Raw genomic sequence first — 25,525 nt, 5'->3', positions numbered from 1 at the left:
AGAATCAGTGAAGCCAGCATTTCTCTTTATTTTTACACCCCTTTTTTCCATCAAGCTCTTATTTTCTGGTGCCCTTGATACTGAAGGAGATGTTCATTTCTTAAAAAAGATCAAAATGAAACCGACTTGAAAAATAAGGCAACAAATGTACTGGTTTAAAATCCTATTACAACAATTGGCTGTCTCTGTGAAAAACAGAGTAGATATAGCAGAGGTCCAACAGCTCAAGGCTACTAACAGTTGCAATGCATTAAAAATGAACTGGAGGTTGGAGTACAATGTAGCTGCATCATCTCTATTACTTTCTAAAATTATTATCGAAAACTTTTAACAGCAGCGTAATCCTGTGTCACTCAGGGCACCTGCTGCTAGGAAGGGAATGGCACCTTCACAGGGATTTATCCTCTTTAATTCAAGTTCACTCCAAATGTGCTTAAGAAAATATAATGACTTCTAGTATCTTCAGTTGCTGGTGGTAATAGTACTTTTCTTAGGTGAATTCTATAACCTTAAAGGGTGTATTTTGAAAACACAGATATGACAACGTAAATGCATAATTACATGAAGGATCAGGACGTGTCTAAACACTTAAACCATTTTTCCGTCTTTCTGTTTTAATTCCAAAGACTCTGTCTCCAGACACTAAGCTTAGATCAGAGCAAAGTCTTATGCATCACTGAAATGGCAGTCTTTTTTTTTTCCTCCTTATTCTTTCTACTTATTTTTTCTTGCCAAGAGTCACAGCAGGTAGGAATGCAGATTAATCTCAAATTTATTTCCTATTGTTTTAATTAATCATCTTGGTGTAAACTGTCTCGCCTTAAACAGGGATGACAATATGCACAGTTACTGCAGCATAGCTGTTGTTCTTAATTCTTCTCCGCCTTAGGAATTTAATTTTATTTTGAACCTCAATAAATATAGTGTTTGTGTCCAGCAGGGAAGAGAAATCTTTCTTGAAGTTTTATAAAGAATGTTGAGGTACTTAGTAGGTGTATGCAGACTTCTAATAGATTAAAGAACAGTTCTTACTTTAGCTAACTGAATCTCTGCCACTAAAGTGATTTACTGAAGAGATGGGGTGAGGCACTTACTGCTCTCAGAGATCCTGGTCTGGTTGGATTGGTGAAAGGCAGGTTCATCGTGCTGCTGTTAGTTAATATGAAAAGAGTAAGGTTGTATTAAAATGCACCTTCTGTGCATGCATTCAGTTTTACATTAGGAGTTACTAATTCTGGTACCCAAGAAAATGAAGGTGGTTTTGGTCTAGAGTGATGACTTAGCGTCTGGAATAGATTATAAGATGATAACTTTACTATACTTAAGGAGCTACTTTTAAGAAAACTCAGTTTATGGAAGAGTCAAATTTGCTCTTACAGGATTTGCAAACAATTGCATTAAATTTCTTCTGTCATAAAGGAATGAATAAACATATTGCAAAATATAGCATCGCTAGAGATAGCATTTTTATAAATATTCTGTTACCTTTGTTGAATTCCATGTGTTTTTGAGAGTTCTGGAAAAGGTAGGAAATAGCGTGAATGTAACAGTCTTAAAATACCTCTTCTGCAGAGTTGGATTTTCTCTTGTCTTTGGTAGGCCCCTTTAGTAATCCTGGATTGCCCTATTTGAGGAGGGTTGATCCAATCAAAGGTGAGATGGGAAACGGCTGGCAACAACTATTTCCATTTTGCCCTCCCCAGTCAGTGATTTCTGCTTGTGTAAAACTCCTTCCTCCTCAGCTAGGGGTGAGGTAGGGCAGTGGCTACAGCATTTCCTTAGATTACCATTGCCACCAAACTGCTTGGGCAGAGATGTTTTTAGAAGTGAGAATGCGCAGAGCAGGTTCCCTAAAATCAGTGATTTGCTCTCAGAATGCATCACTGGGCCAGGGGTGTTTTATTTGTTTTTGGGGGTTTTGTTTTCTTTTGTTTTGCTGTTCATGCCATGTTGAATTTTCACAGTTTTTCTGGACAGAAAAATATTGAAATAAGCACTCAACAGTGAAATCCTTTTTTTTTTTTTTAATGATAAGAGTGGCACAACAAAACTGAAAGTACAGAATTTTAAGTCTTGGAAATGTTGGTTGTCTTTGCTCTTTCTTTTTTTGCAGTTGAAATCTGATTTTGTTTTTTTGGATAGGTTTTGACATAAATTTCTTTAAAAATACACCATCTTCTCAGGTAAGGTAATAGCACTAGTAAGTGATAGTTTCTTCTCTCCTGTATTCACATAGGAAAGAATCTGACTTTTTGGAAAGCCATCCATGAGGTATTTAAGCATCACTTCCAAAATTTTCCCTAGAATGTCGAAATACATACTCTCAAGCTTTTTCTAACTCCCAGTTGGAGAAATTCCTGCAGACTCTGTATCCCCTTACCTTTGCTTTCACAGATGTGTGTGGTAAATGATCTCAAGTAAAAACACTTTATCTGATCTTCAGGTTGGCTAATTACCTTGGAAAAAATTCTATTCTGACTTCCTGAAATGTCTTCTACTCCTTCCCCTGGCTTTTCAGTAGTTTTAATGTTGACTTTATGCTTGAGAAATTGTGTTTTTTTTTTCTTAAAGCAATATTTATTCGTGCAATCTGCAGATGAGTTTGATCTGTCGTAACTGTACTATTACTGATTTTAAAATGAGCCTGTGTACTCATTTAAAAGCGTCAGTAGCTAATTACCAGAGCCAGCAATTGTTTTTTTGCCTATTTCCGTCTTCCTCAGCCGGTATGCATTTTTTCTTTTTCTTTTTTTTTTTTTGTGTCAGTGGAGGACACTTGAATGTTTTAATAGAACTTCCACTGAGAAATAGCAAGTGCAGAAGGTAATAGCTTGCTTGTGTCTTGTAATCCTGGAGGGATGTGGCATACTTCACTGATGATTCTAAACTTCAGAGCACGGCCACTGGGGGGCTAAATAACTTCATTTATGCCCCAGTAGTCTCTTGCTAAGTAGGTTACCTGGGTCTGCTCTGTCAGGTTTCCATTTCAGCTTAATTGTAGACAAGTATCACTCATTTAATTTGAGGGGATTAAAAGAGGAACATAAAGTTTCTAGAAAGAACTCAGCTTTGGGCTACTGAGGAACTAGTTTTGGTGGGTTGTAGTGTGGAATTTTCTAATGGGGGCAGGGACAGATTTTGGATACAGCTGTTTTCCTTAGAGTGGGTTGAATTCCTTTCATTACTTTAAGGTTCCTCTAATTGCCTTAGTCTACTAAATCTCGCAAGTTACTGCAAAGTAATGAATGTAGCAGGTTTCCCTTAATTAATGGAAAACCCACACTCGTAGATAACAGGCTGTTAAATCGCAATAATAGTTTTTCTCCAGAGCTTGCTAGAGAATACTTCCCTGAAAGCTGAATTTTTAAAGGAACTTAGCTTGACTGCTTTCCAGTGCATTAGTAGGAGGGAGCCGGTCTCCTCCACCCTAGGAGAGAACATCTGCGTCCTCATGTAACCTCCAGTGGCAAGCACGGGTAGAACTGGCTGTGAAACAGCGCCTGATTATTTTAAATAAATCATAGTTGTGCTTGAAGATAAGGCCTGAAAAGGTCAGAATTCTCTGCAGCAGTATAACCGAGAGCAAAAGCAGTAATGGCAGATATATTGCATCTCGTTAATGATTATCATAGCCTTGAAAGTCTAGTCTTCCTTTAGCTTTGTATAGGTTTAATATGGAAAAACTTGTTTGTGAATTGATCTGAAAATAAACTCATTGTTAAATGAGCCATGCCTCTGGAAACTTTTAATTGACTTTCAGCCTACTGAAATAATCATGAGATGTTGAATGTATTTTGTATTAAATACTTAAAGAATTACTTCTGCTTTACAGGAAGTTGGTCAAATTTCTCAGGAGTATTCACAAAACCTTCCTTACAGAATAGTGCTTGGGTTTTCTGGTAATCTCTTCCTGTCTCAGTCGCATGCCTCATTAATCCTTTTACTTAAAGTTTGTTAATCCTCTTAGGTCACATTTAAAAAAAAAAAAAAAGCTTATATTTTTGTGGCTACAGCACTGGTTTTGGTGAAATGTTCCCTTAATGGGAACTGTCTGAAATTCGTACTTTTCTGTGCATGTTTTTGAAGGCTTTCATTCTTTATGTGCTGGTGCTTTTCCTCAAATCATTTTTGTGACTATGTTCATAATTCTATTTCGTTGCTTTCCAGGAAAAGCCGAGGGTTAAGATTGTTGTTCAAAATCCTATCCCAATGATCTGTTTTTACATTGAACAGTAAAATGGCTAAGGATGATTCAAAAAAAAATAATCTTCTGGTATGAAAGTTCTTGCAGTAGAATTAAATTTTCAGAATTATTTAGGTGTTGTACTTTCAGATGATACAGGTTTATTCTGCAGCTATTAACAGGTTAAGGCAGACTTTTGAGTGACTTGAAGTCTGGAGACCGTATAACTGTAGCGCTATGGCTGACGTAATAATTTCTGATGTTACAGTGGAGCATAATACCATGCTAATGCAGTTTTATGGCTTCTGGGATGCATCTAGTCTGCTAAGTGCATAGGCAGAACTTGTTCATGTCTTGGCATCTGAGGACAAACGTGAACTCCTGAGGGTCGTTGGGATATCTCACCTCCACAGCTCCTGAGGGTCTTTGGAAAAACTTTGTCTAAAAAGCTGGCATACTCTTATGAATAATATGAACATTTTATACTAAATATATGGTCTGTATGGAAACTTCAGCAATAGTCATGAAGAGGTGGAATATTCAGTGTGTCTGTTTCGTTTAAGGATGACGTCTTCGGTCTTCCCACTTGAGTAGCTTTTTCTGGCCTGTGAGCCCAGAGAAGGCTTTCTAGTTGCTCTTCCCAGTGCCCACGTGGGATGCTGCTTTCTTTGTCATCACAAAAATGATTTGAATAAATCACCTTTTGAGCTGAGTACTCTTATCTTCAGCTGGTGTAGAAGGGTCTGAAGAGACTATACAGCACAACGAAGTTTGTTAAGCAGTGCTTGACTGCTTTTTTCATAGACTTGGACTTTGAGGCATTGAACAGCAATTTGAGTGGCTTCCTTCCATACTTATCTTTCTTGTGAAAGTACAGGTAGTGCCATGGAACAGCAGAAAGGGTGATTTCACAGGGGGAGGGAGAATTATTTTCACTTCTGTAGATTTTTGTCCTCAGGGCATCTCAGAATGCATCATACATGAATACAAGTCGAAGCTTTAACATAGTGAGCTACTAACAAGAGAGCCCTCGTGCTGCAGCTTTCTGTGTCATGGTCTAGAGAGGAGGGATTCGGGAGCAGTCTCAGTTCTATAGCACACTGGGAACATTCTGTAGATCTCCTAGGTCACGTGGAAAGCATAAAATACTTATTTCTACATCCAAAGTCCTAGTACTAGTTAAGTCCTTAAAGTACAGAGATCATCCCATTCCTCGAGCAAACAGTGCAAATCCTTTTATATGTAGAAATAAAAGGGAAGTATGTCACTTATATAATATGTTAGGGAAAGTCATACATACAGGGTGAAAATAAGGGTAAGCAACATTCAGATTTAGCATATTTGGCTATAAATGGAAACAGTTTCAGTAATGCTGCCTGATATATGGCTGTTAAGTGGCTTAAAAATACTTTCGCAAAGTAAAAATAAATATCGTAAAATGGTCATTAATAGCATAGGTGTTGTAGATATTAAAGAAAAAAATATTCCTGTGTGATCTAATACTCTAATCATTAACCCCAAGTCATTAAAAAAGACTATGCAAAATTTGTGATACAAGTTTAAAAGCTTTAATTTCCCTGGAGAATCTCATGGAAATTTGGAAGAGCTCTGTCTGGTTTAAATCACCATGCTCTGGTCACCCCAACAAGTCCAGTGTACATTAAAATGCTGTGGAGTACATTTCCTTATGTTCTTTGTTATCTGTGTCTTTCAGGAACAAATTAAGGTCTGTTCTTCAGAAATACCAGCACAGATGTGCCCATGTAAAAATAACTACAGAATTTAGATGTGATACAAACTTGAAACTCATTACAAAAACCTCTCGACATTATAATATTTGCTGGTATAAGCACTAATGCTTATGTTAATTGGTAATGACTAAACTGTCCTAAGCAAAATAGGTTTAAAACGGTAATAAAAGATGGTCTTTTTGACCGCAGTCGTAGAGAAAGCTTAGGTCTCCAGCAGTTTGTCACTGAAAATGGTTGTTCAATTGGTCACGTTTTGATTAAAAATGTTTGTAAATGTAAATTTTTGTCTAATATTGGTCTTTTAGGGTCATAAGTTAGTATCAGAATTGAAAACGAAAAAATGAGTAAAATGTTTGAAAACAGGTACACTGTTAAATTCATATATAGCACATAATAGAAATAATGTATTTTTTATTATAGTGAAAAAATATTGTAGATCCTTGTGTGTACGTTGTTTTTGTATTTTTAAAATAGTGTTCTAACAAACAGCTGGGATGCTAGGTAGCTTTAGTTGGGATTGGTTTGGTTTTTAACTCTTGCTCTAAGCACTACCAGGTATAAAGAGTGTTACCATACTTTAAGCTTTACATGGAGATGCTTCTCAAGTTAGTGAGGGGGAAAAAAGATTTCTTTGTTGACATTGCTGCATCTTCTGATAAAAAATCTGTGAGCTGTTTGACACCAATGTGTCAAGTAAAACTGAGTGTGAAAGAACACTTTTTGAAGCCTGTTAATGTTTTCTGTGGATTACTTTATAAAAATATTAAAGTCCTGTTTTTCAGTGAGACTTCAAATTGATGAAACGCAAGTTTGAAAACCATGATGTGGAGATTCAGGGTTGCTGTGTTTGTTTTTTTTCCCCCCTCAAGACTTGATGCAGCTGATGGTAGTAGTACCTCAGAGATGGACCCAGCTGAGACTCTTGTCAGTAGCGCAAGGACTTCGCTTTGTCTGTGGCAGAAGCTTTCTACACACCTCTGGCCTGAAGCAACTAGGAATGGCTTTATAATTAGTTACAGGTTTTTCCGTTCAGATAGCCAGAATGTGCCCCCACCTCCCAATGGAAACTGTATTTTTTTTTTTTTTTTAAGTCTGAAGAGATCATTCATGCAGTATTAGTTATTGTAACTTGGTATTCATGAAGGATTTGCAGGCTTCTTTAAAAAAAAGACGTGGGCTACATCAAATTCTACAACCGGAGTTTGAAGGGTAAAGGCTTCTTGTTTCCATGAGAGAGGGGAGGTGTGGGAGTGAGCCACCCTGTGGAATATTTCCAGCATAGAACATATGCTGGAAATACATTAGTGAAGCTGAAATATCCAGCTGTCTTCGGTGAACCTGAAGTTGGGAATGAGGTCTCAAATACAACTTTGTGTGTGTGTAATGCATAATTAAACCGGGGATCTCATTACCCTAGAATGTTAGGGAAGCCAGAAGCCTAATATTAAGAAAGGGGTGGGACAGATTCATGGGTGCCATTGAGCACTGTGATCAGGGTATATACCTTGATCCCCAAAGTTTGTGACTTGCTGTTGCAATAATTAAGTGGGAGAAGTTTATATTTACCTGCCTTTATATCTTCTTTCTCTTCCTGCAAGCATTTGTTACTGCCAGAGATAACTAGGAGGGCTTTCTTCTTACTTCATTAACTACATAAGTTACTTATTACTGGTACCACTCATAAAAGCAGAGCTATCGATACTTAGTGTGTGCACTGGATTTCATTTAAAAAAAAAAAGTATCCGTGTTATCTAAGATAAACTTCACTTTGTTGTAGATTTTCAGATAGTTCAGAAGCTAATAATTGGATCGGACACAGGTAACTGAATTGTTTTTCCTTTTTTGAGGTTTTCTTTTCTGGAGTTATTTTGATGTTGGCAAACTTCCTGGAAGGAAAACATACTCCTAGCTACCGAGCTGAGTACATTGCAAACCTCATGAGTTGGATTTCAGTTGCTTGTTGTTCCTGAAGTACAAAAGATATTACAGAAGTACAAAAGCCACGAGAAACAGTGAGGCAATGTATCGTTCTGATGAAGCTGTGGTTTTAGGAGGAGTAAATGTGACCAAACTGCCCTATTAAGAGAATGAAGTCAGAGAGAGTTAAAAGTACTGTGATTACTTTTTCCTATCTGTATTCAGCATGGCTGAAGGGTGTTTGACTGGATAAACTTGAGTCATTTGGCAGAAGACTGGCAAGGAGAAAAATAAGGTGCTTTTGGCACTTCTATCTTGAAAGCTACATTGTAGTTGCCCTATTGAGAAGCTGCAGAGAGCTCTCTTGAGGTATACATAGAAACTGTCATAAAACCTTAATGCTGTAATGGGTGTGTGTCCTGTATTTCAGCTGCAAATAGCTGTGCTGGATTGTATGTTAGCTTTGTGCGGAGATAATGGCGAGATAAGTATTGTTTGGTCACTGGATTTATTTGTGTGTATGCATCACATACTTAATGATGATGACCTTGGTATCCTTAGAACAGAGTCAGACTTTGACAAGAAATAGTTCTTTAGATGCTGTATAGGTGAGTAAAAGAATCACTTTGCTATTTCATCAATGAAAGAAAATATTCTGGAAGCTTCTGGGAAGGTTTGGGCTTGGTTTCAAAACAAGGGACTGTCTGAATGCGAAGTACTTCTAAAGATTGGGCTGCTTTCCAAACAAATACTGGCTGAAAGGCATGGAAAATTGTTCTTTTTTCTTTCATAGAGGTGCTGTTTCCGTTCTCTGTGGAGATAGGAAGCTAATGTAACAGAGCTGGTGAAGTGCCAGTAGACTCAAGTTGTATTGTTATAAGAAATTGGTTTTTTCCTGTTTCTGATTTTGTAGGTGAAGAAGCCATTCATAATCCATATGGTTAAATAAAAGACATCATCTGTGAGATAACTATCCAAGCCCCATCCCTGGAGGTGTTCAAGGCCAGGCTGGATGGGGCTTTGGGCAACCTGCTCTGGTGGGAGGTGTCCCTGCCCATGGCAGGGGGTTGGAACCGGATGGTCTTTAAGGTGCCTTCCAACCCAAACCGCTCTGTGAAAATAAGAAAGGGAAGGCAACCCAGCAAATGTAGGTGTTGTTACGAAGTGTATTAAGAACAACTCCCATCTGTGAGAGAAGTTTGATAACTTGTTTGGGACTGGGGGCTTTGCAGCAGCAAGTTGCCTGTTACTGCAGAAAGTTGAGGCTTCTAGTTGTCTAAAGTGGGATTATGTATGCAGTAGACTGGGTTTGCCCAGTTTGGGGAGCAGGGTGAAATTAAATATGTGCAAAGAAAGAAAAGATGAGGTAAGAATTAGAATCTGTACGTCCTGCAGATTGTAATCTTATTTAGTAAGAGAAGTAAGTTTTCTCGCATCAAGCGGGACGTACATACTTGAAGGATGTGCACAAAGCTTGTGTGCATGGCTTGTGTATGCTTGAAGGAATCAATGGGAACCCACTAGTGGTATTTGTCCAACTTCTGATGTATGTGGCTGCTTCTTTGCAGAATAGTTTTTTAATCAATTTCCTGTAGTTAGACTTCTTGGCACTTTGGCTGTATCACTTCAAGCTGATAGCAAAGATCTGTTGGCTAATGGAAATAGTGATTAAGGGCTTGAATTTTCCTGAGGCTCCAGGGTGATAGTGAAACAGCTGCTGTTGCAGGCAGTGGAAAGTATGAATAACTCTTGCCTGGGGTTGTATAACCAAAAGAATAATCGGATCAGAGACTAGGTTAAATCATTGTGACTTCTGACTGTTAAAAATGCTGTTAGCCCATGTGTTCACGCCTCACTACAACATATAATTTAACAACACTAAACAGAGCCCACCTATTAGGCATGAATAGATAGTCTTTGCATCAGGAGTCAGATACTTTCCACTTGAGAAACCGAGTGTGGGAGAAGGTCATCTGCCTGAGAGGTGTGTAATAACTTCAAACAAATTTTGAGTTTCTTTGGTATATGTCAAGCAAGTTTTAAAAGTGATATTAGTAACCTAGCCGACAGCAGATTAAGTGCATTAATTCTTGACAGGAGATGTTTGGGGGAGAAATTGTTCCCTAATTAACTACTTGAGATGCAGCTATGTCTCTTGTTTCTTCCTTGGGAAGCTGCCAAAATAAAAACTGTGTTCTTATCAATACTGGAGTACAACGATGAAGTTTTCATCTCCCCTGCTGAGAAAAAGTGAAAGCTACATACTTATAAAGCTACAGGGGAAGCAGTCTTCTGAAATGCATGAACTGTATTTGTTTTTAGCAATGTTATTTGAAGCAGAAGTTTATAAACAAATGCTGTGGCCTTGAATATTCAGGAAGTTAAAATGGTTTCAGGAGTTATTTTCCGATAAGTCTTTTCCCCCTTCATCTAAAACAGGTGTGTGTTTCACATAAAAACAGAAGTGCATCCTAAAAGCTCTATTGTTAGGCACTGCAACAGCTTTAAGTGGCAGTGTTTTTGTTTTTTTTAACAGTAGTGTTTCAATAGCAAAATTACCATGAGGCATCAAAGGTTAGGTCAGATGGTCATAGGTATTTCGCATGTTCTTATTGCCAAGATATTTCCATAAACAGTTGAAGTAATCCAGCCCTTGTGTTCCTATCATATGTCTGCTGCACAGAAAGGGTTAGTTACATAGCTTGTCTTCAAAGTTTGTGAAGCTTCCTATTTGGCTGGTAAAAAGCTGTAATCGATATTCAGTATGTTCAGAAATATAGGTTATATAATTTATCACACTATGTAGCATGTCACTAACCTAACATATCTGAGAAAATCACAGAATATTAGACACTAAGCTTACAAAAATGCATTTGATTGAAGATAAAATCCAGCCTCTTTTGTGGCTCGTTCTGTTATCTTTATCAGAATGTTTGAAAAATGCTTTTGAATCTTCTGGGTACGCTTAGTGTGTTCTTAGAAATACAATCGCTAATTGCAATTGTATTGTTCTTCTGCTACCCACCCAGAACATTCTTTAAAAATATTTTGAAACCATCTTCCATTCTTCCTTCCCTGACTCCAGTGGAAAATTTCATTCTTCAAAGTTCACAAAATAGCAGCCTGCTTCTCAACAGCTCTGTGGTTTTCTAAAGACTCCTGAGTATAACCTTTTTCCCCTGACTTTTATTTTTCCCTTGTTCACAGGGAACATAGTAAAAGAGTGGGCAGATGAGTGCTGTAGAATACATAACTTGTACTCGGCTTTGAGAATATCTTTCATCTTGAAGTTAAACAAATACTGTTGTCTTTCTGTTAAGAAGGTCCTTAAAGCCCCAGAATCCATGCTGCTTTCATATGGTTTAGTCCTCTTCTTCCCCCTACCTTCCTCTTCCTTCAAGGAGTAGTTTTGGCATGAAAGCTGCATTTTTTTTAATGTTAATGAAACTTCTATGATTAACTATCTATTCAATTTAATCAAGATTATGGTCATATCTTCAGTTAGTATTACAGAGCTCACCTGCCTGCCATAACTGGGGGGGTAGGAGGTGGAGGGGAGATAACTTGGGGAAAAAAGATTTTTTGGGACAAAACCTATTTTTACTTGTTGGAAGTGACAGCTAAAGATGGAAAGAAAAGTGACTAAAATAACATTCTACACACTTTAAAAAAAAAAATAATCTTAAATCCAAGGTAATATCTAGATTTAGTTTCACCTGTTAACAATATTTTTTTTAAAGCATAAGTTGTTACTTAGGTAAAATCTGGCACATGAAAGTGACTGAATTATAAATATAAGGTGTGTTAAGTGTGTCAGAATAACTGACAGCATGCAGCAATGAATACTTGTATAAGCAGAAATGCTCCAAATGACAGCTAACTTCAATTTGCTACCTGAAAACGATCTTTTTTACATCTATAATAATCCTCTGACCCCTTAAATGATGCAGTCCTGAAGATGCATTAAAGGCCTGAAAGATATATATTTATATTCCCTAATCAAAAGGGACGGAGCACTATAAAGTTCTGTGTAAGATTCTTAAGTACTAATGAGAGTCCATTTGTCCTTTCCATAGCATGCAAAAGTTTAGGTATAACATCATGCCATATTAGTTTTGAAGCATTTATCTCTGAAAATGTTCTGAACTAGCTTTTTATTTAAAAAGTGGACTTCAGGTAAGTTAGGAATATTTTAGGGACCATCAGATTATAGATTCCTGCAGACAAAGTTGGTGTGGAAGTAAATGGGAATAGTGAATAGTCAAACCCCGCTGTAACTTGCAATGCGGAGACTATGAAGAGCCTCAGATGACATGGCAGGGACCTGAATTGATGCTGTTGAGTGTCCTTTGGTCTCGGAAGCTGATGACAACACTAGTATCTGTTTTGGTGGCGGGGAGTTCTTTCCCACAGTTAATTGGTTGTCGAAGTTATTTGTAGTAGATTTAGTCTCTTAATTGCCATGCTAAGTAAAGAAGCACAAAATTTATGATGCTTTAAAAAGTACAATCAAACATCACTTACGCACAAATCCGAGATCACAGAAGAAACAGACTGAATGTAAGAGTTAACTTCTGATCCCTTAGAGGCTAATCATAAATTGGAAAACAGAAGTTACTTAAGTTTGTGAGTCTGCGCTGTCTTTGCTTCCATGTCTGCCTTTCACAGGGTAAGCCTAATTTAAATTCCAGAAGCTCAGTTTGAGACCTATGGTTTAACCATAATTGTTAGGAGTGTAGTTGCTCTGTCACTTAATCCTTAAATATTGCCCAAGTATTTTTACAACAAATCTATGCTTTAAAAAGGAGATAAAGGATCTCCTGAAAGTAAAGTAAAAGAAAAACAAAAAACAGCTGCAAAACTTCAGCGCACGATGTAGTACAAGCACTTAAACTCTCCTCAGCTTGTGCTAACGCAGTCCCAAAGCCGAGGTTGTGTCAGGGAAGGAGCCTGGGTCCCTTTCAGGCTCCTGAGCACTGGGGCAGCTCTCAGGCAGGAGAACCTGCTCTGTGTGGCACTGAGGATTTGATAGAGCATTGAATAATAGTTTTTTGGTTTTTGTTTTTTTTCTTGGAAGGTCAGCCATGTTCTTCATGAGCAGTTGGACATACCTAGTAGGAGGGAAGGCTGAGAAGTTTGTGTGATACCCCATGAGAGTCTGGGGGAAATAGTACTTGGAGCTGTAAATCTAAAACCAAAGTATGACCACTGGCAAGTAAGTGCTATAAAAGGCTTAATGTGGCATTCCAACCAAGTCATCCTAATTCTCCATTCTTGAAGTGGATAATCTTATTTTTTTAATAGATTGGATGTGAAACACCAAAGCTTACTGCTGAACAGACAGATTTGATTGCATTTATTTTATTGGAGCTTCATCTATCTCAGACAAAAGGAGTTACTGTAATTGCTACATCCTGCACTTGTTATGTGATTACAGATGAAACTGCTTGCAGTAGAGTAATCTAAAAGAATTTTCCTTGGTTTAGCAGTGTAATGTTTTGTTGTTTTTTTTTCTCCCTCTCCTATAAGGAAAAACATTAAAGATAAATCAGCTTGCAGTATAAAACTTCCCAGGATATGTAACTAGTAGTTTCTGAGCCCTAAAACAGGCAGCAGACTTTCTTATAGCTGACAATGTGATATCTCTTGTAAATTCATAAGACCGTGGTTTCTTAAGAGACCTGCTAACATTTTCCCCCCCACCACATCTTTTTTCCAACACATATCTGTGCTCATTATTGTTTAATCCCTCCCGCTTGTTTTAAGTATCACTTTATTGTGCTGACTGTTCTGGTGAGTACTTTGCATTGCATATTGTCTAATTTGAAGATTGTGTAATTATTTTGAATTTAAATCTACAAAAACTTTGTAACATTCAGGTTGCATAATGTAGAACTGGAAATGCTTGTAGGCTTACTGTTCTTGACAGGTTTTGAATGTCAGCTGAAATTTTCCTGATTGGCTTTACAAACAACCAAGGTAGTGCTTTTCTTTAGAGGCTGTCAAAATTAAGTGACTTTGAGAAATGACCCATGCTTAAAAATAGCATTTATGAAACTGTGACTCCTAAAAGAGTATCTACTAATTGTATACAAACCGTTTTAAGGAAGGGTATAGGTATGTTAGGTGTTTTCACTCACAAATTTTGTGAAATAAAGCAAAAAAGCTTTCTGCAGAAGTACTCCAATCAAAACAATTCATCTGGAAAAAGTGATAAGCCTTAACTGTTCACATGGGAAAAATGTCTTTATTTCTGTATTTATTGAAATGCTAAGTACGCAATCCCAGTCTTTCCTTTGACTAGGACTTTATTGTTGCAGTAACTTAATGAAGTTCCTCAGAAATACCTTGGAGAGTGGCAGTAATAGCAAACAGGCTAAGAATAGCTTAGGGCAGCACCCTGAAGGGAGCTGTCTGCCTTTCTTCCTTGGCCTGATAAAAGGCTTCATGGCTGAATTTTCCATAAAAGTGTTTGGGGAACTATGAAAGCAGGTAAACAACAAATTTCAAAGCAGTATGAAAACCTGAGGAGTTACCTCCATGTTCAATATCCCACTGAAATTTCAATATTGTTTAACTTTCAGAGGGAAATAAGCTTCCAGCACTATAAGATTATTCCTATTTTGATAGCGCTTTTATTTAGATGGGTGGTATCGTGTTTCTAAAACCGATAAAACGAATAAAGCTTAGAGCCTAAACACTTCTGGTAATTTCAAAGAAGGGCTTAATGGAAAGTGCAATGAAACCTGCCTGAAGCAAGTAGTGTAAAGTTCCCATAAAAATGAAATTTGTAAGTCAAACTCAAGCCAGAAGCAATGTGAGCAACGCTGTGTCAGACTGTCTGGGAAGGGAGAAACTGGGTAATCGATTGTCCTGTTGCACAGCAAAGAATGGCTGGTGAGAAGAACCAACCTGTTGCACAGACACAGCAACCCACATCTAAATGGGAAACAAGGTTACATGTCATTTCACTGTACCCGGGGCTTATCTGCATACTAAACAGAACTACAGTCCCTTAAATTTCTTAATGATCATGGGAGGAGGTGAGGGTCCTGGGAACTACTTTGAAGGCACATTTGTTTTAGTAAGTACCCTCCAGACTCAGGCTTGACCAGAGGAACCAGATCTTTGATCAGGTACTGAAGTCAGCCCCACTGGTGTGTAATGTGTTGAACTGACACCAGGAGGGATTTTAGGAACCAGTCTGGCAAGCAGTTTCAGAGAACTTGTAATTATTTTTCAGTCCCTCTATGTAAACAAATTATTTGTAGTCTTGTGACTTCCAAGAAAAGAACAAACTTGTGATTGAAGATGTGAGTATTCAGGGAGGCTCTTCCTAAATTTCCTTTAAAAAAAAACAAAAACAAAAAACAACTGTTTCCTAGGGCATCTGTGACTGGAGTTCCTGTAAATGAGGTTACTTAGAAAATTGAGTGAAATACATATACAATTCTTTATAACATTTTTGAAGAAAATAAGCATATAGATTTGCATTAAAATAATTTTAATCAAACTACTGCTATCCCCCTTCCCAGTTTCTCTAGGCTGGTCTCAGAGGGTTTTGTAGAGAATGTTTTACAGAGATGCTCCTCTTAAGGGCCCGCACAAATTTACCTTCATGTGGAACATCATTTTGTCCTTAATCTTGATAGAAGTAAGTGTCTGTAATTACCATACTTCTATATGGAAGTAAGAAAAATCATTGGGGAAACTTCCATTCCTCTCATGTGTGTCTATGGATTTGGGATTCGCTTGTACGTACTCGACTCCTTGGTTTTCCCCTCCCACACATACCGTGATAGAGAGTAATGTGTCCAGCTATTTAAACACAGCAGCCCTTGTTGGGTTAATGGAGATGGCATTAGGTCTGCTGACAGCTCCGCTCTTCTTCGAGGCTTTTTTTTTTTTGCAGGCACCGTTTGTATTTTCACTGGTACCGACCAGCCTCTGGCTTTTGAGGTTGCCATGAAATCGACTCTCAACCTGTTCTCAGTCTTCCCTTCATTTGTATTAAACAGTTAAATTCCTATTTATTGATGGTTTGTGTTCCACCCCCACCTCCCTATAATTTTGGTGGTGACATCTAAATAGTGATAAATCCCTATTAAGAGGAGCTTACAGATAAGGACTTGATCCTCCTTTCATTTGGGAAAGTGGCAGTGTTACGGCATTAACTTTAACTGGGAACAGAATCAGCATAAAATAGCGATGTCAGGATCAGGACAGGCGAGAGAGGATAAAATGTGCTATTAAAGGATGTACTAAGTCTGGTTACATGTATAAGTAGAAGTGCGTGTAAGTCTAGAGTAACTGGTCAGAAAAACAAGCGCATACGCCTTTCTCATGATAGCAGTCATCCTGGGCATAGGAGTGCTTGAGTTAACAAAAGTGTATTTGGTAGGATGAACTCATTAAAAAATGCTGTTTGCTTTTAAAGAGTCTTGAAAATCCACAAAATCCACAGTTAGAAGCTAGACAATGAAAATATACTACTTTACATACTGTACAGACTTTGTGAAATGTTTTCCAGGAAAGTAGAGTACAGCCATGAATCACTTATGGAAAACCCAGTGGAATGAATTAGTCAAATATTTGAGTGACCAGTCTTTGCCTTATGCTATCAGGAAATAGTGCAACTTTCCATGATTTTATACAAATCATGGGGCACAAATGAGAGAAGCTATAGTTAGAATAGCAAGCAGTTACAGTTGCTGCTCTTTGACTTTCTTACGGCATTTCTAAAAATGCTTATTTTGAACTAAACTTAATATCAGATGAAAGGTGTGGATACTTCTGAGAAATCTTCAAATATTTACAATGCTCAGAGAATTCCTCTTCTTTCTTCTTCGAACTTTCCTCTTTACCTGTGTTTCTCCATTGGCATAATTTAAGATGGGGGGCCCACTTTTGCTCTCTTCCAAACATGTTACTTATCTTCTCTCCTTTGGCTCTCAGGCTTTCAGGATAACAGCTAAGCAAAGTCAAAGTCTGCATGGTTGAAACAACTGTGGAAATGAAGTCTTGCACATCAGTACTCAACAAGTTTGATAATGTACCCTCACCTCGGTGTTGATTACTGTTCTTAGTGCTGTTCAAAGAACTGGCTAAAATTAGCATCCTCATATTCAGTCCGTTGGCCAAAAGTTCCTCTGCTGGATGGTGGTGAATATTTCTCTTAATGTTATCACTGTAACTTTCAGCCAACTTCTACAGTCTTTCACCTATGCAAAGGCATCAAGCGTGTGAATTCTCAGTTTTTGCCCTGGCAAGCGTGATCAGAACAGTGTTAGTGATTACGGCATTACAGCACTAAAAGGGTACATCAGAAATGCCAGAAAAAAGTGCACGTGGTGAGGAAGTACAGCTTTCAAGCTTCCTTGGAGCAAATCCTACAGCAGCTTTTGTGACTGTGCTTGCTGATCCACCAGCCTGTTGGGAGCTGCTGGTGTTGGGAATGGAGTTGCTTGGAGTTACTGACACCTTTGCACAGGTGTGAAGCTGTGAGTGTTGGCTGATTGACAAGTCTCACTCCTTGCTGCTTCCTCCAGCTTGACAAGAGCTGGTTCTGCCAAAGGTGATTGCATCCAAGCTTTTTTAGGGGGCTGCATGGGAATTGTTTGTTTGTTTTGTCAGCAGCACCTTGTGCCTGGATATATTCTTGGTTAGACCAGTTTGGTCTAGTGGAATATGTTCTGTGTCTTGTTGTTTAGTAAGTTAAAGCCATTGTATTAACTCTTCGGTTAAAATACACCTGGAGAAATTTAATGATAAGAAAGGGCTCTGAAAATAGATGTAACTGTTAGCAGTACAAGATAGCATTGCACTAAAGACTGAAAACAATCTCCTCCCTGTCTCTGTATAGGGAACCAATTTTGAAGCTACCACTGCACTTCTCCATCCATTTGGATTCTTTTTTGTCCTAAATTTTTGTATGCTTGACCAGATAGCCACTCCCAATTCTTTCCGTCCCTTTTGGCCTTCGTTCTTTCTTAAAATGCAAAGCACACGTGCTATGCTAAATGCACTTTTCAGATCGTCAGTTACTCACTGTGCATCTCAGTCTTTATATGCAGTCAGCTCATTTTTGTTTTGAGCTCTGGCAACTGAACAGAAAACAAGACTTCTTTTTTCTAAGGTAAACTTAGTGGTTTTATTTCGTTTTTATAGTGTATGGATTAAAGAAGGTCCTAAAGCTTGCAAGTTCCTCTGTACACTAGGCACGTTACACAGATTGCAGAACAAATGTCTGTCTTACTCTGCATGTGTGTTCTTGGCTGTCACCTTCCACAAAGTTCTGAATCCTCCCGTCTTTGGGTGCCATGGCATACGCTGGTACTTGTTCTAGCTTGTCTGGAAGCTCACAAGAGCTGCCTGGTTGGCTTGTGCCAAGCTGAATAGCTAACAACCAAGTTTTGCATGCTTCTTCCTTGGTCTTCCAGCTCTCTCCCGTCCCTGGTATTTTCACACACATTTTTATTTAATCACAAATGCTGTCCTTTAAGCCTTCATCCTTGTGTCATACTCGATTAAAACTTACTAGGAGGCTCGAGAGAGTCTATTTATTTGACCTACTGTCTGATGACTTTGAGAAAACTCTCCCTATCAGTTTAAGGGACATTTTTCTTCTGTAGATTTGTCCTTGCATGAAGGAACTCTGGAGGGGAAAAAAAAATGCATTGTTTATTGTGTGGTTTTTTTTAAACCTTGAAAGATCATTCTTTAAAGGATTAAGTAATGTCCTGAGGAGACTATCTTTGAATGGTCTCTGAATATAGGGTTATAGGCCCTTAGCAATTCTCCTAGTGAATGTAGAGTACTCCTCAGAAATTACTGCTCTTTATGATGCTGTTTGCTAATGACTATTTCCTGCTTTCCAGGTGAGAACAAGCTTTGTGGACTTTCTACGATACCTCCTAGGTGTACAGCAGCCATAAATATTCCTTGCACTGCTCTTCTGTTTCCCAAAGAGACACCAGCTACTCTAGGCTGGATGGTGTGTAGCTACCAAGTGCTGGCTGGCTTTGAGGTGCAGATGAGTGGGATGGCATTCTAGGCTGATCAGGCTTTTTGGTAGCCTTATGTGAACTGGCGATAACTGCATGTCCTGGTTGCTCAGTTCAGATTAACACCTTCATTCCATAAATATCACTTCTCAAACAAAGTAGGGGAGTTCTTTTAGATTTATCTGTAGAAGGATCTGTTCTCTCCTCAGCAGGTTTATTCATGACCACTTCAGTGGTGCTGCACAGGAGTTAAAGCATTGGAATAGCTTGTTTATATAATCCATCCATATGGACTGACAGAATGCAACACAGATCTTATTCATTTCTCATTTTGTTTCTTAATCATAAAAATATTTTCTCAATGAAACAAACTTAAACAGAAGTTGTTTATCTCTTCTAGAGTACTTGCTATGTATAAGATCCTAAGATACTTTTTTATAAGTCCATTATTCTGTTCAGTCGTTGCAGTTTTTGCAGATTTTTAAACATTAGTTTTCAGCACATCAAAGTCACTTTTCAAAGCAGAATGATGTTTTTAATATGAATAGCAAAATAGCTACCAGTGAATATATTGTATGAAAAATGTTTTTCTTCCAGAATACTTGAATGAGGGCAAAATTGCAATCCATTTACAATGGATTGAGTAAATTCCTTGCAGGAATAGAAATAGGTTGCAAAAAGCTTTTAAATTTTGGAATATAGTTGCTACATTAAAGTTTTCTGAGTGTAGTTGGTTACTCAAGTACTCTGTTGTGGAATTTCCAAATTACGGCTTTCATGTTACCCGTCAGTGAACAGGAATTTAGTGTTTAATGATTGGAAATGGAAGTGTAAGTCATGGATTTTTCCAAGGAAGGAATAAGCACACTGTAGGTATTTATTTTTCTGATGGTTGGCTGGAAAACTGTCACACACTTGATCCGTAAATAGCCCTTCTGTGATACAGCACAGCTCTATATATTCTATTTGAACATATGTAGGCTACAGAATGTAAGCATGACAATTCACATATTTTAAGCTCCTCTTAAAAAATCTTGTAAGAGTCTATCCAGTTAAAACCACTACTTTCCTTCTTGGCAATGCTTTTGGAATCTGCGTTTAAAAAAAAAAAAACACATTAGTGGTTATACGAATTTTTATCCTTCAGTGGAGCAACTGTGGAGTGGATAGCTTCTGTGTGCAGACAAATGGCTGAATTCAGCACTTGGCCTCATAGAAACCTTGCTGACGTCTATAGGTGATGCACACTTCTGTGGTCAAAACTTTGGATGCATTGGTATTATGGCTTTCTGCTGAAAGGACATACGGCTTCAGGGTACAATCTGTAGTTTCGGAATTCAAATGCATGCTTGTAATTCTATTAAGAACTCATTTGAGTGGGATTTCTTCTTTATTCTCCTTTTGAAACAATAGAAATAGATGCGGGCAACCTTCTGTGGAATTCTCTTCTGCCATGTAACAAGTTATTGAATTAAAATCAAGGAAAGCAGAAAGTTGACAGGCATTCACTGAAGTCAGATTGGGTTGCAATTCACATATCTTTATAAAGTAAAATTTTTAAATGAAGGGAGAAGAAAGAGCTGTATCTTTCAAGAATTATGGATTGAACAGTAAACAAAAGTTGCAGGTTTTGGAGTCCTTTTGAGGAGAGACTGATTGTTCCAGACTTCTCTGTGCAACTTTTTAATTCAAACCAAAGCACTCTAAAGGTAATCAGACTGTAGGCAAGCCAGTAGGCTACTTCAGCAAATGTCATCAAAGAATAATAATAGCTCTTGAAGATTTTGCATCAGCTGTACTCCATCTGTGAGGGGGAGTATGCATAATGACACCTGTGTATTATCTTTGGATGTAAGGCTATACCCAAATTCTCAGAAGTCTACAGGAATAGCATTGAGGAAACATCTTCATGACCTCTCTTTCCAGAATGACCCCTTGTGGTGGTTTTACTCGTGTGGGCGGCCGAGCTCCACCACAACCGCTCTCTCACCTCCCCCCTCCTCAATGAGAAATGGGGAGAAAATACGATGAAAAGGGCTCAAGGATTGAGATAAGGACAGAGGGATCACGCAGCAATTATTGTGACGGGCAAAACAGACTCAGCATAGGGAGACAGTGAGATTTATTGCCTATTACTAACAAGCTAGAGACATGAGAAACAAAGGAAAGAAACCAAAAGCACCTTCCCCCCTCATCCACCCTCTTCCACCTCCTCCCCCCGAGCAGCACAGGGGAATGGGGGAATGGGGTTATGATCAGTCTATAGCGCTTCTTCTCCGCCGCTCCTTCTCGGTCACTCTCGTCCCCTGTGCTGTGGGGTCCCTCCCACGGGATGCCGTCCTTGCTGAACTGATCCGGCGTGGGCTGCCCACAGGCAGCAGCTCTCCAAGAACTGCTCCAGATATGGGTCCGTACCACGGGGTCCATCCCCCAGGAGCAAACTGCTCCAACCTGGATCCCCCACGGGCGGCAGCTCCCCCCAGACCCCCGGCTCCTGCGTGGGCTCCTCTCCACGGGCTGCAGCTCCGGCCCGGGGCCTGCTCCTGCGGGGGCTCTCCATGGGCCGCAGCCTCCTCCAGGCCACATCCACCTGCTCCACCGAGGGCTCCTCCACGGGCTGCAGCGTGGAGATCTGCTCCGTGTGGGACCCATGGGCTGCAGGGGGACAGCCTGCTCCACCGGGGGCCTCTCCACAGGCCGCAGGGGACTTCTGCTCGGGTGCCTGGAGCACCTCTCCCCCTCCTTCTTCACTGACCTTGGCGCCTGCAAGGCTGTTCCTCACTCCTCTCACTCTCCCAGCTGCTGTGTGACGCAGCATTTTTTTTTCCCTGTCTTAAATATGTTCTCACAGAGGCTCAAACAACATCACTTATTGGCTCAGCTCTGGTCAGCAGTGGGGCCCTTACCAAACATGGGGCAGCTTCTAGATCCTTCTCACAGAAGCCACCTCTTTGGCCCCCTGCTACCAAAACTTTGCCACGTAAACCCACTACACCCCTCTTCCCAGAAGCTCACAGGTTGAGTGGAGGTAGCAGCTTGCTGTGTAGGGGAATGGGAGAGTAAACAGAATGCTGCTTGCAGCATGGCCCAAGCTGCCTTTTGTACTTTCCTTAGCCTTGGAGTATGTGCTTGGTTTTGGAGTATCTCCAGGTTGCAGAATTTGTCGACTTATTTTCAATAAAAAAATGCAGGTGGATCTGATGATAAAGCACTGTTTAACCAGCCGTGTTGAACTGATTTGATTTCCCAGATGTGATAATGAAAGTTTCATTGCAGCTTGAAAGACCCAGTTCAGTTTGAGTGTCATCAGATAAGACTGACTGGGTTTTGTTTTCCACCATCAGATGTCACTTGTGAAATTTTCACTTAATATGTTGTAAGATATGTCATCTTGCAACGTACTCTGAAATTGAGGAGTAAGGGTAGTGGTGTACGTCATGCCAAAACAGAGGTTGGTGGCATGCAAGTAGCTTCCAAAATGATCAATAGAAATGACAACTGGCTTCAGAGTTTTCTTGCATTAAAGACCTTTGGAACTCTGTCCAACTAGTTGAGGAGAAATAGCCATCATAGAGATCCTTGTTCGTAGGTTCAGAAACCACTGAAAAAGCTATCTGGCTGTACCAGAACGGATTTGAAAACTAGATTCATCCTTGGTTGCTCAAAGAAAAGTAGTTAGGCTTCTTAAATTGGTTTATCTGAAGCTTTAATAAGCAGTGATTCATGCTTTATAATGGTAACTCTTGATTTAGATGTTGAGTAGGGAGAAAAGATAAGCTGACGGATTCATTCCTTCTGCTTTTTCTCCTCAGTATTGACCTTTTATGATTACCTTCTTCATTACATAGAATGTGCAATGTGAGATAAAAATTATCTTGGGTTCTTTGGTCTGTTTAGAAAAATTTCAGTGGATATGGTAGGATATTGCATCAGCAGTGCTGTTGTCCTTGTAATCCTTATGTGGTGGTCAGTGTGTTTCCTAAAACCAGAGAGCCAGACAAATGTTTATCAACATTCTGTTCTTTTACATATTGCTTGAGATCAAGATTTTATTCTGGTGAATGTATTGCTGAAAAAAAAAAACCAAAACACTAAGACTGCCTTTGACATTTGAATCTGGATCATAACTCTGCCCAATTATCTCAGGATTCTGCTTTTTAAAGTTCCTATTTTATAAAATATATCATGTCTTAATGTATTTATAAGTTTACTTACCCAAACAGAGTTGGGCTTTTAAAATCGTAAATGAAATTGAGGTTTGGTGTTCTGTTGGCAGTTTTCATTTATGTTGTGCATGCCTCTTCCAGCTCCAGGAGGGTATGCACTTGCTACCTGGACACCTGGATGTTGGACAGCTTTGACCACCCTGGCTTCAGTTTGATAGGGTTTGAGTAAAATATTCTGAGTTGTGGAACCGAGCTGTGTTACTGTTGGATCCATTACTGGTATTTCCCCCCTGCTTTACCACGAGACATTTGGAGAACCTGGTTCCAGTGTCTTTGTTTACCTCCTTTCTTTCTCATAAGCTGTCACAACTTGATTATCTATATGCATGAACTTCATTCCTCATCGCTTCTTGTCCTGGTTGCTGTTTTTACTTACATCGTTATACATCATTATCAAAATTTATATATGTAAAGGCTAGCACTAAAGGTTCATTTCCTCAAAATTTGGTCTCTGGTATCTAGAAGGCAAGTGGTTTGAAGACTAGTGTACAAGCCCAGCACCAAGATACCCTCTAATGCCCCTCAGCTCACTCTATTGCGTGGGCGACATGTAGAGGCAGCATCAGAGTGCACCACTCCAGCTGTGGTTACTGTCAGAGTATGTTTGACATGTTTAAAGAATGCATGAATCCAACATTAAGCATGTGCCCTATCTCGTGGACCTCTCCCTCGACTGAATCTGGCTTATAAATAACTTTACAGCTGTTCCATCTTTACAAAACAGGGCTCATCTTCAGAAGGTGCCCCCTCACAAGAAACAATGAACTGAAAAGCCAGTTTTTGTTTTAGTAGCTGACTTGTATAGCATGTCTGAAATAATTCAAGAGAGCAGGAGACATCCTGCAAATCCACCTATCCATTAATTACTGTATCTTTTTTCCCCACACTAGTATTCAAATAAATAACCTTGAGAAGGACAGACTGATGATGACTTTCCTATTTATACTGGTAGGAAGAACACCTCATGCTTCCTTTATTTCGTAGTTACAGTGCTTAGAGATATTACTTGATAAATTGGGGAATGGGGGGGCAGGTGGGTGGGCTTATTTTTTTACAAGTAACTTCCTACATTTCTGCAGTAAATTGTTTACAGTTGCTTTTCCTAGAGTATGCAAAAATGAACTTAAACAGATTGCTTTAAAAGCCCTTCTTTTTCAGTTGATAACAGATGTAGATGATCTCTGGAGAATTTTCCTTTTCCTTTTTTTAAATCTCCACTCTGAGGAAAGGATTAATATAGATACCTATATTTATAGAAGCCTTCAAAAAGTTTAAGGAAAAAGGGAAGAGTAGTTTAAGGATTTCCTTCCATTTCCATAGTTAGCTTTTTCTAGTGAGGCATGTGCATCACTTCCATGAGTTACATTGTAGCATTGTCCCCATCACCATCTCTTTCCCCTTGCTTTCTGAAATAGAAAGAAATTAGCACTCTGTCTGCTTCTGGCCATGGGAATGATCGTATTTACATTTGTCTTGGTTAAAGAAAGACTATCATTGTGGTCTTTCAGTTGCCTATTTTTTTTTCTTGTGTCCCCCTATCTTCAAACATGTAAGGGATTGACCTGTAGTATTGCAGAACAGTCCTTTCTAGGCACTTTCATCTACTTCTCAGCAGCAGCTTGTCTTCACGAAGGTGTTTTTTTGAAACCAAACTTTCTCTTGGGATGGGGAGGGGAGGAAGGCAGAGGCAGGGGATGACGGAGGAAGTCTTTATGATTGACCTCACAGTAACTTTTTCCTTCTTCTCAGCCCACCTGCCCAATTACTGCAAAAGGACTTCATGTTTCATGATACGTTCTTTCTAGGGTATGGAATTAAAATGAATGAGTTTGAGAATGTATACTGAATAAATTTGGAGAAATAGTGGAGTTCTCTGAAAACTTATTTTGATTGGCTTTTGTCCTTCTATAATTTTAGGTATATAAAGTTGTTTCAGTCTTGATTTTTTTTTTAAGGGTGTGTACTGCACATAATGATGCTGAATCTTCATAGCTTTTCTGCTTACTTTTACATAAGCTTTTCTTAACGTTTTAAAAAATGGTCGCTTGTCCCTCTATGTTTTGCTGTTTGGAAGAAGAAGAGATTTCCTTGGAACAGCTAAGTCCAAAACAGAGGCGATACCAGATACCACACCCCATGCATGTGGCCTTTGGTTTTTATTGTCAATTGAGTCTAGCCCTGTCTATCTGCAAGAAGTATGTACTGACGTAGCAAATATGATACTGATGATTGCATTGAACTGGTGCTCTTAGACAAGTTTTTAAGCTTAATTTCTGAAAAATTGCTTTTTATATCTGAAAATATTGTCCAACAGTTCAGTTATATAGACATTGAATATCTTTTTTTAAAGACATTCCTATATGGTGCTTGGCATAACTTGTACAGACAAATAGGCTTTTCCCTTGTCTGCCCTCCTGTATGGCATCAGATGCTTATATTTTAAAG

At 38.9% G+C, this 25,525-nt stretch overlaps 1 protein-coding gene and 1 long non-coding RNA gene across 2 annotated transcripts in view; one reads left to right on the top strand and one right to left on the bottom strand.

Moving 5' to 3' along the window:
• Window positions 1–25,525, top strand: part of RCAN1 (regulator of calcineurin 1) — a 42,317-nt gene that overhangs the window by 1,909 nt on the left and 14,883 nt on the right. The gene's annotated exons all lie outside the window — the stretch shown is intronic.
• Window positions 4–12,914, bottom strand: LOC308180603. The gene is made up of 3 exons (XR_013941054.1): window positions 1,486–12,914; window positions 1,095–1,149; window positions 4–99 (listed from the first exon to the last, which is right to left on the bottom strand). It is a non-coding gene; the product is annotated as an uncharacterized lncRNA (long non-coding RNA).

This window comes from Anser brachyrhynchus, assembly GCF_964034855.1.
Source record: "Anser brachyrhynchus genome assembly, chromosome: 1".
In the NCBI taxonomy this organism is placed as follows: domain Eukaryota; kingdom Metazoa; phylum Chordata; class Aves; order Anseriformes; family Anatidae; genus Anser; species Anser brachyrhynchus.
The sequence above is the reverse complement of the archived record's forward strand: the minus strand, read 5'-3'. Positions and strand labels throughout refer to the sequence as shown.